This window comes from Lepidochelys kempii, chromosome 2 (genome assembly GCF_965140285.1).
Source record: "Lepidochelys kempii isolate rLepKem1 chromosome 2, rLepKem1.hap1, whole genome shotgun sequence".
NCBI classification, from domain to species: domain Eukaryota; kingdom Metazoa; phylum Chordata; order Testudines; family Cheloniidae; genus Lepidochelys; species Lepidochelys kempii.
Window position 1 is genome coordinate 15,619,371 of NC_136381.1, and position 17,613 is coordinate 15,636,983.

The following is a 17,613-nucleotide window of genomic DNA, read 5'->3' on the forward strand; positions in this document are numbered from 1 at the left end:
GCTCCAGCAGAGGAGGAAGGTCACTGATTTATATGTTGGAATGGGTACAGTATTAAACCTGCACTCCTCTTCAATTTGGAAAGAAGATTATCAGTTTGTATGCTGTTTATTTCTTATCATACAGTTAACAAATTGATACAGAGCCAATTATGTTGTACTAGTTGTTAGCAGTCCACTCTGAGTGGCTGTGACTATTAATTTCTGTACCTGCAGTGTGTGCATTTGACCTTGATAATTTCCTTAAGTAAAAACAGATGAATAGAGACCATAGATGACTTGGATTTTCCCATATTGGAGGCCTCATCCCCCCAAAAGAGTTTAATTTATTGTTTGTAAATTCATAATATTTGTTGATCTCTGATGAAAAAGCCAAATTTCAAATATTTTTTCTCTACTTGGCATAAAGAACAAGTGTCCCAAATTTCAAGACTAGCTCAGTAGGATGCTTGAATAGTTGAAATTCCAGAAGAAAGACTAATGGAATTCACCTGTGGAATTCATTGCTATATGAAACTACATTGAGCTGAGAGCTCAAAAAAGAATTATACATTTTATATGGGTAATGTGAACATCCCATGGTACCTCTGATAAAACTATAAAGGATAGAAACCCTTATTTTCAGGACATAGTCAACTACTAACTAATCAGGTTAAGAGGAAACTTTCCCTGTGGCCATAACCATCCATTACAGAGTTTCTTGCACCTACTTCTGGCCATTTTCAGAGACAGGAACAGATGCACCACTGGTCTGATGTGGTATGGTAATCCATATGTTCCTATGACTAGTGTGGGCTCAGTCAGCCTCCGCCACACCTGGGAGAGCTCTCAGAGGGAGGAGTTGAGGGTGGGACAGCTAAGCACAGTTGGTGGCAGTCCAGTGAGGAGAGCAAACATCTAATCCTCAGCTCCTGGAGAAGGGCTGGTTGAAAGCAAGAGCTCCTTGGACCACTGCTGCTTGACAACCCCTGCCTTCCAGGAAGGGATGGCTGGATGCTGATCGACTTTTAGTGGGACTATTGTTCTAGATTAGCCTTGAGCCCAGTTGGGGCCACAGCCTACCAAAGCCCTCTGAAGAAAGGGAGCCTGACCACACCGGCGGGGCCATTCATTTATGTTCATTTCGTTGTGTGTTTGCTGACAACCCCTGAAGGGGCAGAAGACCGGGTCTCAGCCTCTCATCACTGGACTGGACTGAGGTGGTGGAACGCCTGTATGCTGCAGACCAGAGGCTGGGTGAGTGAGCCCTGGGCAAGGAACCCGCTGACAGCAGTAATAGTGCAGGTCACTGTCACAAACACCGGCATTACAGTAGATGTTTCCTTACTATGTCTAGTTTGTAGCAGCTTTAGGTTCAGGCTTGGGTGCCAGAGATGAAGTAAGGCAGAATTTAGGCTCCTAAGTCACTTGGGGGCTTTGGGAATGTTTGTCCATGGGTGTCCAACTCCTGGCACCTAAGTCTCCTAGGTAACTTTGGAAATCCCAGTCCAAACACTTTTGTTAACATCTAAAAAGCTGGCACATATCTTTCCCTGCTCATAAAGAAAGGGAGGGCTGTGGCCAGCAGTTCTCCGTGCAGGGAAGGATTTGACTTGCTTGTGCGTGCGTGCTGGGGGAGGGAGAGCAGATTCTGGTCCTCTTCTTACTTATGCTTCTGTCTCCCTCTCTGCACTTCATTTCCTTTGCCCGCTCAGGTTTCCAGGTGTAACTCACTGAAGTTAATCTCTTGTCTGTACTCCCTATTCCCGATCTGTGTCCCTCGCTTTCCCGGGTGCTTTGGGTTTACACAGCACCTTGAAGCACCGGTGTGTCCGGTATTCCCATGCTTACACTCTCTGCAGTTGCCTCTTTTCTCTTCCCCACCGACACGGTCTCTTTTCCTCTCCCCTTCTTGCTGCCTGCGGCGCCTCCACACCCTTCTCTGCCCCCACGTCTCCTTCTTTCTCTCCCGCTCCCTCTCCTTCTCTCTCGCTGGTTTTCTCTTTCATGCGCTCTCGCACTCTCTCCTTCTCGGTCTCTTGCGCTCCCTCTTTCTGAGCCTCCCCCTCTCCGCTTCTTTCTCTCTCTTTATCGCGCCCCTTCCTCCCCACCCATCCCTTCCCTGTGCCGCCCCCTCGTTGTTTCTTCTCCCCCCCCCCATCACCCCTTTTCTCCCTCTGTCCCTCTCACACTCTGTCTCTCAGGCTGAGGAGGAGCCGCAGCCGCCGTGTTTAGCCCTGTCTCTGATCCACGTGGCTCTGGAGGCGCTATATTAGGTGCGCAGGAAGCCCTGCCTGGGAGAAGCTCAACTGGGGAGGAGGCAGGATCGGCCGGAGCAGCGGCTCGCCCAGGCTCTCCCGGGAAGGGCGCCTGGCTCCCACGCGGGAGCTGCCGGCTCCTGCCCAGTCCCACTGGCTGGGAAAGACAAAGGGAGACACGGAAGGCAGAGGCGGCGGCGCTGGGACCCGCGGCGAGCGCCGAGGAGCCCCCCAGGACCTGTGAGCGGCCGGCCCGCTCGCCCTGCCCTTCCTCTGCTGGGGCGCTTCTCCGGTGAGCCGCTGGGAGCCTCAGCCCGCGACGGGGGGATCCCGGGGAAAGGATGGGCAGAGTTCCGAGCGGGGCAAAGGCGCAGTGGATTGGGGGGGGCACCAGGGGGCGCAGTGGCTGGGGTGACCCCGGCGGGGCAGAAGGATCCCGGAGCGGGAGGAGCGTTGGCGCAGGGCCGGGCAGGGTACGCCAGACCCGCCCGTGGGGCCGGAGGTCAGCCCGGGGCGGCGGGCTCGCTCTGCGCTCCGTGGAGCGGCGGAGAGCCGGGGCAGGGCTGGCAGGAGCCCGCGGGATTCCCCGCTAGCCGCCCGACTCCGGTAATGGGATAGAGACGTTCCGCCCACAGGCTGCGAAGGCGCGGCCGCTCGGCTGTCCGCACGCCTCTGCCCCCGGGGGCTGCGGGGGGCAACGCCGCCGGCCCTGCGGGGATCTCGCTGTCGCCCCGTAACTTTGCCTCTAGCCCGGGGCCGCTCCCCGGGTCCCCCAGCTTGTGTGTGGGGCTGGGACTGAGCCAGCCCCCGGCCGGCCCCGGGCCCCAGCTCGATCCCGGGCCCCCCGCTCCATGGAGCGGGCTGTGCGTTTCTCCCAACGCAGCGCTCGCCGTGGGCCGCCCCCCTCTCTTCCTTCCCTCCTTCCTTATCCCTTCGCAGCAACCCCCGCTCCCCGTCGCCTGCAGGCTGGCTGGACGCGCGGCAGCCGCTCGGCTGGGGAGGGGAAGAGGCTGCTCCCCGGGGAGGCTCTGGTTTTGATCTCTGCCAGCTGCTCAGTGACAGGCAGAGGGGAAATGAAAAAAGTAATTCAATACCCTGTGGCTTTGCCCTCCGGGGACTCGAGAGACACAGGAGGACACTCGCTTCTTGAGCCACCCAGACACGGTGTAGCCAGGCCGGCTGGTCGCTCGGTTTAGTTTGGTCTTTTTCTGAACGCTTGCCCGGGAAGAACTTTTTGTGGGTTGCTCCTTGCCTGTAAATCCTCCGCCGGACTGGGCTTGAGCTGTGCATTATTCCCCCTGCTCCTTCCAAAAAAGCTTTCTGAAAAGACGCCCACTTTCAGCCAGAGGGAGCCGAGCCAGGGCTTTGCCTCCCGGCCGCTCTGCAGTTGTTAATCCAGCAAAGAAGTTTTGGAAATGTTGGTAGATTGCCCCCGGGCCTCTCGCTGAGCAGATGGTCGCCCTGGTAGCTGCCGATACGGATAAATTAATCAAGGGACTTCTCATGTTTATTTGGATGATCAGCGGCTCTTTCCGGTCACAGCTCTCTGGGGTAAATTCTGCAGCGTCCGCCGCATGGCACAAGTTAACTTTGGGTTTCAGTGGGAAATTCCTCTCGGACTGAGAGGACACTGGTGTTGGGGAGGCTGTTTGAACGTCTGTTTGGCTTTGTTTCTCTGTTTTCCCGCACCCAGTGAAGAAGTATTTCAAGGTAATCTGACGCTTAAAGAGCCCCCTCACTCAGGAGAGATTCACACTGATGTGTTCGCTAATGTTAAATAGATTGGAAAGTTTAGTGCCGTGTAGTTTGCCAGACTCATTGCTCTGCAAAAGCTCCTTATTTGGGGGGCAGGGGGTTGTGTCTCTAAAAGTTATGCTGCTGGTAGAAGTGACTGCATTATTCAGGGTTTGTCAGCCTTTCTGCTGTAAAGGATTCTTTCTGGGTGAAAACTGGCATACAACTACGAGCAATATTTCTCTACCGAATTTTGGTAGGAGGGAAAAGGATCAGGCATTTTCCCCTTATAAAACTGACAGTCTTCCTGCTCTTAGGGGCCTGATCCTAGGCTCGAAACTCTCACTGACTTGATACCTTGTACAATCAATTACTGAAGACTGTAGAGTATTTGGGGATTCCTTTGGGGGGAAAAGTAGTATAAACTCAAGTTAACTATACTAACTCAAATGGTTTTTACTTACAAATGTAATTTGGCACACAATTAGTAACATGAAGTAAAAATAATTAACGTTAAAGGTTAACAAATCGCCCGTTATGCATGTTTGATTCCTAAGGCCAAGATTTTGTCACTGATATCTTTAGTAAAAGTCACAGACACGTCACGGGCAATAAAGGAAAATTCAGGGATGCCCGTGACCTTGACTTTTACTAAAAATGCCTGACAAAAGGGGAAGCTGTGGAGTCCCCACACTGTGGCGGCTAGGCAGCTAAGGGGGCCCCAGCTCGGAGCTCCGGGGGGTCCCCCACCATCCCTGGCAGCTCAGAGGTCCAAGGGGCCCCTGCTGTTCATGGCCGCCATGGGTGCCAAGGGATCCCTGCAGCTCCCAGCCGCCGTGGGCTGAAGTCACGGAGCTCTTTGGAAGTCATGGATTCCGTGACCTCCATGACAAAATCATAGCTTTATTTTTTACATGTGTTTGAGATTCTTTCTTACAATGAGCACATGTTCCAAATCCTTAACAAGACCATTTCTAGTCTTGGCATAAATTAAAACAAATGAAAGGATAAAAAATACATTCATATATATTTATTTGATAGAAATCTCATGTGTGGGTCTAATACGCATTTTAAAGAAATGTGTGCAGATGTATCATATATATTGAAATTACACATGTTTATATAACAATACACTCTTAAAAATCTAAATTATGTATTTGCCTACAGGCTGTCATACTGTCTGGAGTGGTTCATGTCTCTGAGTACCAACCTCAGTGCAGACTGTCAAAAAGCAAGGCAGACACCCAAAGCTGGCTGTATGTTTTATAATTAGATTTCACCAACCTAGTAGCAAATGTGAATGCCTATAACAGTCTTACCATGGATCCACAGACAGTCCCTCTTGTGCATTCCAGTCTATCTACAGACCAGTCACTTACTGCAGGTCAGTTTGTACCTCATTTCATGCTACAGACAATGTTTGTAGCCAATCCTATAGTAAATTAAGGATTTATTAACTAGGGAGAAAAAAATGAGTTATTTACAGGTTAAAGCAGACAACATATACACACAAATGAGTTAGTTTATGGTTCCAAAAAGTGACTGAATCTGTCAGCAATGAATGTCTTGCAGTGTTAACCATGTTGACCCCGGAGATCAATGCTTTTGTTTCATATCTTCAGCCCTATGATAGTCCAAAAAGCAAAGATTGACAAATGTTCATGTGAGATCTTTATTTCCTTCTTCCAGAATTCAAGTCGGTTGGACAAGCTTTCTGGCACGTAACACCTTTATCTACCAAAAGTGAGGAGGTTAGTTAAACAGAAATAAAAGGGTACAGCGCCAAAAGTGAAACCTCTGCAAGCTGCGTGGAAACTTTTTAAAGACCCCATAATAGAGGCTCAACTTAAATGTATATCCCAAATTAAACAACATAGTAAGAGAGCCAAAAAAGAGCCACCGTGGCTCAACAACGAAGTAAAAGAAGCAGCGAGAGGCAAAAAGGCATCCTTTAAAAAGTGGAAGTTAAATCCTAGTGAGGAAAATAGAAAGGAGCATAAACACTGGCAAATGAAGTGTAAAAATACAATTAGGAAGGCCAAAAAAGAATTTGAAGAACAGGTAACCAAAGACTCAAAGTAATAGCTTTTTTTTTTTTTAAGTACATCAGAATCAGGAAGTCTGCTAAACAACCAGTGGGGCCCCTGGATGATCGAGATGCTAAAGGAGCACTCAAGGATAATAAGGCCATTGCGGAGAAACTAAATGAATTCTTTGCATCGGTCTTCAAGGCTGAGGATGTGAGGGAGATTCCCAAACTTAAGCCATTCTTTTTAGGTGACGGATCTGAGAAACTGTCCCAGATTGAGGTACCATTAGAGGAGGGATTGGAACAAATTGATAAATTTAAACAGTAATAAGTCACTGGGACCAGATGGTATTCACCCAAGAGTTCTGAAGGAACTCAGATGTGAAATTGCAGAACTACTAACTGTAGTCTGTAACCTATCATTTAAATCCGCTTCTGTACCAGATGACTGGAGGATAGCTAATGTGATGCTAATTTTTAAAAAATGGCTAGATTCAGATGGAGGGGGTTGTTCTTTTAAAGGGTTGTTCTTTTAAAAAAGGGGGGTGGTTCATCAATGGCTATTAGCCAGGATGGGCAGGGATGGTGTCCCTAGCCTCCATTTGCCAGAAGCTGGGAATGGGCAATAGGGGATGGATCACCTGATTACCTGTTCTATTCATTCCCTCTGCAGCACCTGTCATTGGGCACTGATGGAAGACAGGATATGGGGCTAGATGGACCTTTGGCCTGACCCAGTAGGGCCGTTCTTATGTTCTTATGGACGTGAGAGGGCCATTAGCCCAGTCTTTGTGTCGAGATGTTTCTCAATGTTCCCCTTAGACCTTGTTTACACTACAAATTACTTCAGTATAACCTACATCACTTAGGGGTGTGATTAATCCAACCCCCTGAGCGACACAAGTTATATCAACCTAAGCACTGGTGTAGACAGCACTATGTTGGCAGGAGAGCTTCTCCTGCAGACATAGCTACCGCCTCTCCGCAGGGAGTAATTATTAAGCTGACGGGAGAGCTCTCTCCTGTCGGCTTAGAGCATCTTCACCAGACGCACTGTAAGTGCTCTAGTGTAGATGAGCATTAGTTCTGATAATCTTTCTTGATGGGCGGGGGAACCTTGCCCCCTAACTGGGTTCACAAATTCACAGGAGGCATTTTTACAGTTATAAAGCAAAACTTATGTATTACCTTATACTATGAGGTACAAACATTACAAGTAAGGTTAACACATGTAGCAACTTAGACTTCTAAAGATGTGTTTAGTCTCTATAATATACTTCTAACACCTATCTTGAACAATACTAACATACAGGTGAGCTGGTCTGGTTTCCAGCTATGAATGTGTCAGTGCTCAGCTGATGCCTACAGCCTTGACAAGGGGAGTCTGGCCTACAGTATCTCACAGGACACATTTTAAAAGGAAAAGCAACCTAATTATAGATTAGAGAGAGATTGGAAGGGTGAGAAATCTCTTATTTTTTAGTCAATTTTTATAAGCTCTAAAAATATTCTTTAAAAAGAGAAAATCCCAGGTTATTCCCATCTATTTCTTTTTTTCCACTGAAGTTTAAAGTTGGCACTTTATCTATGATCCCATACTGGGCTCCTTCATATTAGTGTTTGTACAATGATGTAAGTTAAAGATGAAGAGTCACCTTTATCTATACATTTCCTGCCTCCTGGTGGTGTGCAACACATGCACTTGGGTTGACCCCTTCTTTGTATTTTGTTTGCATAGCTGTAACTGAGGGGCTGGCTTTGTATTAAGCATCTGCTTTGAAAAACCGACCTGAAATAGCTACTTACTGCGAAGACAAGCTTGTGCACTACCCTGTGTCAACCCTTGTCTACTGAGGTAAATAAACTGAACCCTATCCAGTTTATAGGGCTTGATCCAACACTCGGTAAAGTCAGTGAGTCATGAGCAATACGATGTTGTATTGTCCCTATGGAACCATGAGGACAGTAGAAAAGTCTTTGTGTGCTTTGCCAAACCTTCCCCCAAACACACACTATTGCGCTTGTGGCTGTCTGTCCACAGGAAATGGTTACACTAGAGTCCTCTCTACTCTGGCCTGGAAACTTAAGTGTTTAAACAAAAATGTAAACAGTTTGGCTGGGCATTGAGAATTTGGGAGAGGGGAGGAAGGGGAAGGACGTGTTAATGACAGTCTTAGATGTGGCATAGTCTACAGCTGAGCTTCACTGGTATGCAGGTGGTTATCCTCTTTTTACAGCAAGATAACAGACACACAGTAGCTATCCTGATGTAAAATCCTAAGTGGAGACAAGACACTGGTAGCTTTCACCAAGAAGTTGCTAGGTAAGGTCTGCACTATACTGCTTATCCCTCTCCCCCAGCTTGCCTAATTTATCCTGGGCACTACAGATGGATAACTGCTATGCCTTGGCTATCTTGCTACATTTTAAAAAACAAAACCCTGTTTGTTTCAGTGAAGACAAACTGTCTCTGTGGGGAAGTTATTGTGAAATAACATAGGGTGTGATTTTACAGCACGATAATTAATGGGAGATAAACTTGGCATGGTCAACCATGGGTGGGGAAGTGGTACTGCCTCACCTACGTACCTCAAGGTCAACACAAGTGATAGTTCTCACTGTAAAGTCCTGAACAATCACAGGTTGTTTATCACAATGTTTAAAACAAAACACCTTTCTCAGTGAAGACAAGTCTCAATTTACACACCTGGCAAAATTCCGCATAAAGGGATACGAGTTAAAAATGAACAGCCCCCTCCATCTGAATCTATTTTTTACCTTGCTGCTCTGAGTATCCTCTAAGATCACTATGAGAGAGATTAGAGTGGGAAAATACAGTTCTATTTTGTTCGTGCTCTTTGTGCTTTTGACAACACTTTGTGCTTTTGACAACACTTTGTGCTTAGTCAGTTTAACTGCTTCCCCTGTATAGTAAGTTGTCCCAGCAGTCTGTGCGTTTTCCCCACACCAACAGAACACTTAACGTTATCACCAAAAAATTGGCAGGGGGACTTGAGGAGTCCAGTGTTAGTGCCTGAAACTACTTAAAAGTATCTCTTTAAAAAAAAAATTGACTGTCTTAATAGTGTTTACTTATGGTTCTATCCATGTCTCCTTTCGCTTACTGTAGTATAAATCAGGAGGAAATCATGATAAGTTCATGGAGGATAGGTCCACCAATGGTTATTAGCCAGGATGGGCAGGGTTGGTGTCCCCAGCCTCTGTTTGTCAGAAGCTGGGAATGGGCGACAGGGGGTGGATCACTTGACGATTTCCTGTTCTGTTCATTCCCTCTGGGGCACCTGGCATTGACCACTGTTGGCAGACAGGATACTGGGCTAGATGGATTTTTGCTCTGACCCAGTAAGGTCATTCTTATTGAAGTTGGCAGACATTTCTGTAAAACTTGTGTAAGGGAGAAAAGAAAATAAGCCTTCTAGTTCTAGGGTAGCATAGACGGGACCGCAGTCTTGCAGTTAGTGAGGCACTCTGGGATAAAAGGTGCTATGTAAGCGTAAGATTAGCTGCATTTAATAAGAGTTCTTTCCTGGTGTTTCAGTAGGTCCTTTCGGACACACTGTGTTTCAAATAGTGAGTAGTTCCAAAGACTGTGCAGAAGTAGAAGTGTTCCTGTCAAGGTTCCTCCCCCACTCTGAACTCTAGGGTACAGATGTGGGGACCTGCATGAAAAACCTCCTAAGCTTATCTTTACCAGCTTAGGTCAAAACTTCCCCAAGGTACAAAATATTCCACCCTTCGTCCTTGGACTGGCCGCTACCACCACCAAACTAATACTGGTTACTGGGGAAGAGCTGTTTGGACACGTCCTTCCCCCCAAAATACTTCCCAAAACCTTGCACCCCACTTCCTGGACAAGGTTTGGTAAAAAGCCTCACCAATTTGCCTAGGTGACTACAGACCCAAATCCTTGGATCTGAGAACAATGAAAAAGCATTCCGTTTTCTTACAAGAAGACTTTTAATAAAAATAGAAGTAAATAGAAATAAAGAAATCCCCCCTGTAAAATCAGGATGGTAGATATCTTACAGGGTAATTAGATTCAAAAACATAGAGAACCCCTCTAGGCAAAACCTTAAGTTACAAAAAAGATACACAGACAGAAATAGTTATTATATTCAGCACAATTCTTTTCTCAGCCATTTAAAGAAATCATAATCTAACACATACCTAGCTAGATTACTTACTAAAAGTTCTAAGACTCCATTCCTGGTCTATCCCCGGTAAAGACCAGCATATAGACAGACCCAGACCCTTTGTTTCTCTCCCTCCTCCCAGCTTTTGAAAGTATCTTGTCTCCTCATTGGTCATTTTGGTCAGGTGCCAGCGAGGTTACCTTTAGCTTCTTAACCCTTTACAGGTGAGAGGAGCTTTCCCCTGGCCAGGAAGGATTTCAAAGGGGTTTACCCTTCCCTTTATATTTATGACAGTTCCCTTTAAAGATAAGAAAATGCCAGCAAGTTCACCTCTCGGTTGCAAACATTTAACATGCCGTTAACTTTGCCACTTGCTGGAGTCTTTGACAACAGTCTGTTTGGAGAGCTATGAATACTTTTTTTTTTTTCCCTTGTTCCCAGTTCTGTAAAATTGATTGTTTTTTTTTAATCTTTACACCCTCACTGGTATTGAGGAAAACTTTCTTTTGGCCACATCTTACTTCCAAACAAAGAACAGGAGTACTTGTGCCACCTTAGAGACTAACCAATTTATTTGAGCATAAGCTTTTGTGAGTTACAGCTCACTTCATCAGTTGTCGCTCACGAAAGCTTACGCTCAAATAAATTTGTTAGTCTCTAAGGTGCCACAGGTCCTCCTTTTCTTTTTGCAGATACAGACTAACACGGCTGCTACTCTGAAACCTATCTTACTTCCATTTGCTCCTCTCTGCATCTTTGTAGTAGGAAGAAGCGTTGATCCAAGGTTGCAGTCCTTGGTAGACTGTAGCACAGAAGGTAGATGGAGCTGGCAAAACCAACATGTAAAAAGCAGCGTGACAGCACAGACAGAGTAAAAGCAAGAGGGAAATCTTGGCACCCAGCCCTCTCTTCGGTGGATATCTTCTGCTTTAATCCAAAATTTTTTTAAAAAAAATCTGTTTATTCATTTCTTAAATATCTGACCACTCATGCTTTATTAGAGTATCCTTAAATAGAATGATTGTTATTTAAGAGGGTATGTTCTAAGTTAGCAAAAGACTGAGTCTTGCAATAAAGAGTAAGTAGCTTTAAATTAGCTCATTTTCAGTTTTACTTTAAAAACCTATTAACAACAGGACTAAGTTAAAAGGAAATACAGAGTGAAGAGTCTTAATGCCTGGTAGGATGCACTCAAATGCATTTTTTTTTTTTTAAAGCCATCAACAAATGGGCTTGAGGTGCGTCTAGGGCTCTTACTTGAAACCCCCAAGAGGATGTGTGGTTTTGTGAAAGAATTACTATTGGACCCAATGCTTTCTTCTCTATTCCACAATTAGACAGCCAATGAGTCAAATTCAAACTGATTGAGTCAGTGGATTGGCAATTTTGCTCTATAATCCAAGGACCCGTAACATCCTGGAGAGGACAATTTATCGCAATAGAAAAGCAGCAATGATTTCTTCCAACCTGGGATACGTTGATCTATGTTGGAATTTGTGCCCTTCCTCATTTTTCATTTCGTAATGTGATAAATAAGAGATTTATCTGCCCCTGTTTGAGGCATGTGTGTCTATATAACTTTCAAATTCTGAACCCACCATGCCTCCATGGTCCAAATGCTAGATCAAAAAGAGCTATGATGGAGTTGGAACGCCTCTGTTTACAATAATATAATTCTATTGTGATTAGACACCTTAGCTAAGACATCAGAATAGAATCAATGACCTATTCAGTTCCATCATTTTAATTTAGTCATTGCTCTCAGAAACCTGCCAACCTGCTTTGCATCTCCTGTCTAGCAAGTCAGTTGCTATTTTATTCTCTATAGGTTCTTATACTGTGCTCATCACTGCAATATCTGAGCACCATCTAGTAATGCAGTAAGCAACATCTGCCATGTTTGTTCTCTCATCCTCTCCCCAGTGGGAGAAGTGTGTGCAGTGAAGTGTCTTATAATTATTTTTTAAATCCCAAACAATATATACCTAAATATATAGCAGTGTGCATATGTTAGAAAAAGCAACATCAAAGACATGTGCATTGCTTGTAGAGCAGAAGGTGGTGAGTCCTCAATTCCTGTAGGTACTGCTGTTAAAAGTGTCCTTTTGGCATTTTGATGGGGCACATAAGCCTTTTAAAGATATTTTGCTGTCTAACAAAACTTGGGCTTGCATTTTTTCCCATCTACATCCAAATGCAAACAAAAAATTTCTCTCATGTAATTACTCGCTGTGTACTTGAATTCCCTTGACTAAAGGAGAAATTGCACAACAAAGTCAAAGTCTGGAAAGTAATGGGGATATTTGTTACAAATCTGCTTGTCGTATGTGGGTTTTATTAGAGACAAAGAGAAGTCTTGCAGTTAAGGCATTGGACAGGGACTTGGGAGAACTGAATTTAATTTAATTCATAGATCTGCCAGCAACTTTGTGACTGAGAGAGCCCATTAATCTCTATGTATATCTAGGCTGCAATAAGACCCACAGCACGGCTGCCACGGGCTAGGGTCAGCTGCCTTGGGCTCATGGGGTTCGAGCTGTAGGGTTATAAAATTGCAGTGTAGAGGTCTGTGTTCCGACCTTCTCCGCCACCCCGCGTCCCCGAGCTCCTGTCCCCCAGCCTGAGCTTGAACATCTACACTACTATTTTTAGCCCTGAACGCCATGAGTCCAAGGCAGCTGACCCAATCTCTGAGACTGTGTTTTTTATCACATTACAGACACACCCACAGTGTCTTAGGTCTCCAGTTGTAAATCAGGTATAACAGTACTTTGGTCTGTCTTACCTATTTTCATTGTAAGCTCTTTGAAACACTGTGTTTCCTGTTAGTGTTTGTATGCCTCTTAGGCATCAGAGCCTAAGCTTTCTCATGGACACTTGTTATCTCTTCCATCCTCTGATACTCCCTCCCTTTTTTTATTTAATGCCCACAAGTACCTATTCACAACTATGGATGACGTGTCCATGTCTCCCGCCTGCCACTTGTAGTGTGTACAAATTAGCACTCTGGACAAGGTGGAAACTAGAAAGCCCCTGTCCCTTACGACAGATTGTGCTCTATGGCCAATTTAAGAACTGCCCACAACACCGAGGAAGGCCAAAGCTCTGATACAGTGACAAGGTCTAGCAAGGCCTCCAGAAATTCAGTATTCCCACTGACATCAGGGAAAATCCTGCCCACTATCACTGCAGAGAGCCAACAGAGAAGCCATGTGGAGGCCTGCAGGCAAATCAGGAAGTGGAGTGTGCTCCAAAGTCCAACCTCCATCTGGCGAGTGGATCTGTAGCCGCTGTGGGAAGGTTTGCACTCACGCATCGGGCTCTTCTCCCATACCATTGCTAAGCACCACTGATGAACCAACTCTGTATGAGGACTCCTTCCCTACTGAGTGCACTCCCACTGATTTAGGTGAGAGTGGAGTATGAGTAAAAACAGCAGGATCAGCCCAGATGGAGCAATACGGAGGCTACTTTAGGTCAAAGGCACAAAACGGAGTTTGGAGGGCCCACTAATCTTAAAGGATTAATTGAACTTTGTCTGTTTTGAACTTTGCCATGGAGTAAAACTTATTGGAACAGAAGATTAAACAGAAAATATGGTCATGTAAAAGCACTGAATTAGGTCTGGCTTCAATTCCTGGCTCTTCCCCAATTTGTGTCCTTGAACAAGTCATTTCATCGGTCTTCATTCTCTTCTCTAAGAATAAAATGTGGAGCATAATATCTCCTTTGTCTGTAGCGAGTGTAGACGGGATGCTGGAACAAATTTTATAGTGGGGGTGCAGCCATTGAACCCAACTGTAAACCCTGTCTATGATGGAAACCACATCAATCCAGAGGGTGCTGCAGCACCCCTAGCACCCCTACTTCCAGCACCTCTGGAGTAGACTGTAAAATCTTTGGGACAGAAATTCTCTCATTGCTTCCTTTGTTATTCTGTAAAGTTACACTTTAAAAACATTGACAGCTAGAACAAGCCCCTGGCATTGGGGGTGGGGGAGAAGGGAGGCTCTGTGCAGCACCAATAAAAAGAAAGTGTAGTTATTGGCTTTTCAACGCATTGTACAGTGTGTACAGAAACCGTGATGGGAACTGTTGAACAGAGCACCTGTTAATAATGGAAAAGGTCAGTGCACAACGTTCTTGTCATGAGGCTGTAACTTAAAGAAATGGACCTGCTGCTGCTACTCAATGGGAAGGCTTTCTCTCCCAATGGCAGTGATTCTCACATACTCCAAAGAAGCTGAGTGCCTTTGCCCATTATCCCCCACACCAGGCGTTCAGTCCTAAACTGTACCAAGCTGACCCAGCTGAGAAGAGGTGTGAGGAACAAGGTGGATGCAAATCAATGTTAACATCAAATAATTTTTTAATTTGGATTTTTTTTTTACTTTCTCATTTAAATTGTGTTTTCTTTTTGCAAATAAACCTGTTTAAAATGAAATCTAAATTTAGTACAAACTCTCTGTTAAGGCCAAAACTTCTTATAATGTCTTAACTTTTAAATAATAAATTTGCTGAATCCATGAGCTTCTATAAAAACTTTTGAGTTAAAGGCTGCTTTTCTAAATAGAGAGAGAATGGGGACAAACATCTAACTTTTGTGGTCAAGCTTTATAAATATGGCACAATAGGTCATCTGAAGTAATGTAGGCGATTGTATCCTTTTCAGGAGACTTCGGCAAGCAGGAACTTAAGCTTCAGTTACTTTCCCTTAAGCATATTAGAAAATTTTCCCAGGCTGACCAGAAATAATCAGTTTACTTAACTGATTATAGTTAATCCCTCTTAGTTTAATAAAATATTTAGTTGTAAATATGAAACATGTTTTTATAGGAGAAGTTTATGTATTCGAAACATTCAAGGCTGTTTTGTTTAATAAAAAATAAATTTTATAAGCTGTTTTGTGTGTTTCATTCAATTTCACTTACCATCCCAGTGAGCAAAAAGTTAACTACCTAGTAAATAAGCAGTATATTGACAGGATTCAGAGTAACAGCCGTGTTAGTCTGTATTCACAAAAAGAAAAGGAGGACTTGTGGCACCTTAGAGACTAACCAATTTATTTGAGCATGAGCTTTCGTGAGCTACAGCTCACTTCATCGGAGTGAGCTGTAGTTCACAAAAGCTTATGCTCAAAGCAGTATATCGTTTACCATTTTCTCACATGCTAAAAATATACAATTAATAAGAATCTGAAAATATTAAGCTGTATAATTGCTTAAATGTGCATAGTCCTAGATAGCACAAAGGTGTACCAAATGTAGTGTACAGGTTCTCTTTAGTTGTAGATCAACATGTTTGAACGGTGTTATCAACAAGTGAGAATGTATCTTTCTTTGGAAAATAACTGAAGTACAAGTGGAAAAATTGATTTAAATGAAGGCTTTCCACGTGGTGATTTAAATCAATCCACCAGGGTGAGGAAACACTTGGTACTAGGACACCTTTCTTTTCCCTGATCCTCTCTCTCAGCAGGAGACTGAAACAGTCCCCAGTGTAACCTAGAGTAGCCCTACAGCTGCTCTAAAATATGCTGTCTGTATCCAGCAGCTGCAGTGGTTGAGGATCTTGCAGACAACTGTGCACTCCACCCCCAGCAAGACCCCTGCCCATCCTCCATTCACCTTGTGCAGAGAAGGGAGGTTGACGGTGATGTAGAACTGATTACACCAGCTTTCTGCAACCCTACAATTCCTTTTGTTAAGGAGAAATCCTTGCCTATTCCTTCAGAGCAGCTTTCTGCAGTGGGGGAGGAACTGGCACTGAGAATTGAGCCCCAGGTATTAAATTGGATGCACATTTTAAAAGGTCTCCAGCCTAACTAAATAATGTGGTCATTTCCCAGGGATTAGTGAGCTATTTTTTTATTAATTTAGCTCTCTAGTGCTTAACAGAAGAGCAAAGGTTGCTGCTTTTAAGGAGTATTTAAACTGGTAAATCATTCTTGGGACTTGTCTTTTTAATCAATACATTACACTGACATTTCTGAAATGTCTTTAGTGTTGCATACCAGGCTGCTGTCACAGCTCAGTGAAGAATACAATAAATGCATCAATTAAATCTGAAAAAAATCCTTCAGTTCATATAACCCTAATAGGGAACAACATTGCCTAAATTCCAGTTTCTGATATGAATCAGATTCCTTATTTGTGGACCCCGTTCCATGCAAGCTGCACGTACCTGTTCAATGGCAAATTGCTCACAGGTGCAATCTAAAGCTAGGTATCAAAAAAATGAGGCCACCATTGAAAATTTGGTCATAAGCAAGTTGCCTAAAGTCATACAAGTAGTTGGGAGCACAGCTGGGATTAGAACAGGATTTCTCAAGTGTGGTCACCATGGCTGCATGTGGCCACCGGGGGCTTTTCTTGCAGCCACAGCGTCGTGGGCAGTGACTAGAGTAGGGGAGGGCAAAGCAGGGGCCTCTCCCTCAGGACCACCAGCAGGGGTTAGGCCCTGCCCCCATCCGAAGCCATAAATGTTGGAGGAACAGACAGCCACTGAGTTCCCCACCTTCCTGGCCGTGGTGAGGCTTGGGCTTCAGCCTTGGGGTGGCAGGCGGCAGGCTCCGGCCCTGGATCCTGGCTGTGGGTGAGAACCCCTGGATTATAACATGCAGCAGAATGGTTCTTTGCCATGAATTCCCTCCAACAACCCACAGTACCTCCAATATGCGTCCTTTTAAATCCTCTTACATTGTCTTTCTTCATCGTCTGTTGGATTCCAGCATTCCATCCGTCTATGGGCTTCTCTTTACTGCAGAGTTAACTTGAGTTATAACCCTAACTTGAGTCCTGTCCACACAGGACCATCACCCTTAATTTGAGTGTGGTAATGCATTTATAACTTGGGCTGTCAGCCTTCTGGGGGGGTGTGCGTAGGTTACCGCTGAGGTCGCACAGCTCATTAGTTACTAACACAGTTACTGTGTGCTACTTGTGTTATTTTACAGCGTGGCTGCTCTCAGTCAAGATGATTTAACTCAAGTGCAGATAACTTGTGTTTCTTCTGCAGTGAAGACATAGTCTATTTCAAACGAGAGAAGGACCCTTTCCACTTTTTGGTCTATAATTCAAAGTAGTTTTCTTCATTCTTTCCTACCACAAATGAAATGTGGTTATAGTCAGAAAAAATGACCATCAAAGCAAAACCCCAAGGATTTCTCTTTGTGACATGAGTTCCAAATCAGACCTGCTAAATTTAGTAAGCAAAAGAACTTGCTTGTTTCCAGTCCTACAAATGCAAATGAAGTCCAAAAATCAGACTGCTTTTCTACCTCTTACATTGAAGACTCTTTACTGGTGTCAATCAAATTTGTCTCTACTAATGCTGAAGGTGTGTAAGGCCTATCATTTTCCAAAGAACAAGCTAGAGTTCGCGTTGCTGTTAATAGGAAGTAGTTAGCAGAAGAGGTTAGCAGAAATGTTGCTAGAACGGTATAATTTTAACAGCCCCTAAC

At 44.6% G+C, this 17,613-nt stretch overlaps 1 protein-coding gene across 3 annotated transcripts in view; it reads left to right on the forward strand.

Moving 5' to 3' along the window:
• Positions 1-848: 848 nt before the first annotated feature.
• Positions 849-17,613, forward strand: part of ST3GAL1 (ST3 beta-galactoside alpha-2,3-sialyltransferase 1) — a 132,289-nt gene continuing 115,524 nt past the window's right edge. For 2 of the 3 annotated variants that reach the window (XM_073330071.2, XM_073330068.2), the window contains exon 1: positions 2,181-2,526. The gene's annotated coding sequence lies outside the window, so the exon portion shown is untranslated. Of the gene's footprint in view, positions 1,234-2,180; positions 2,527-17,613 lie in introns of those variants that run through there. The other variant, XM_073330069.1, reaches the window with a different exon arrangement.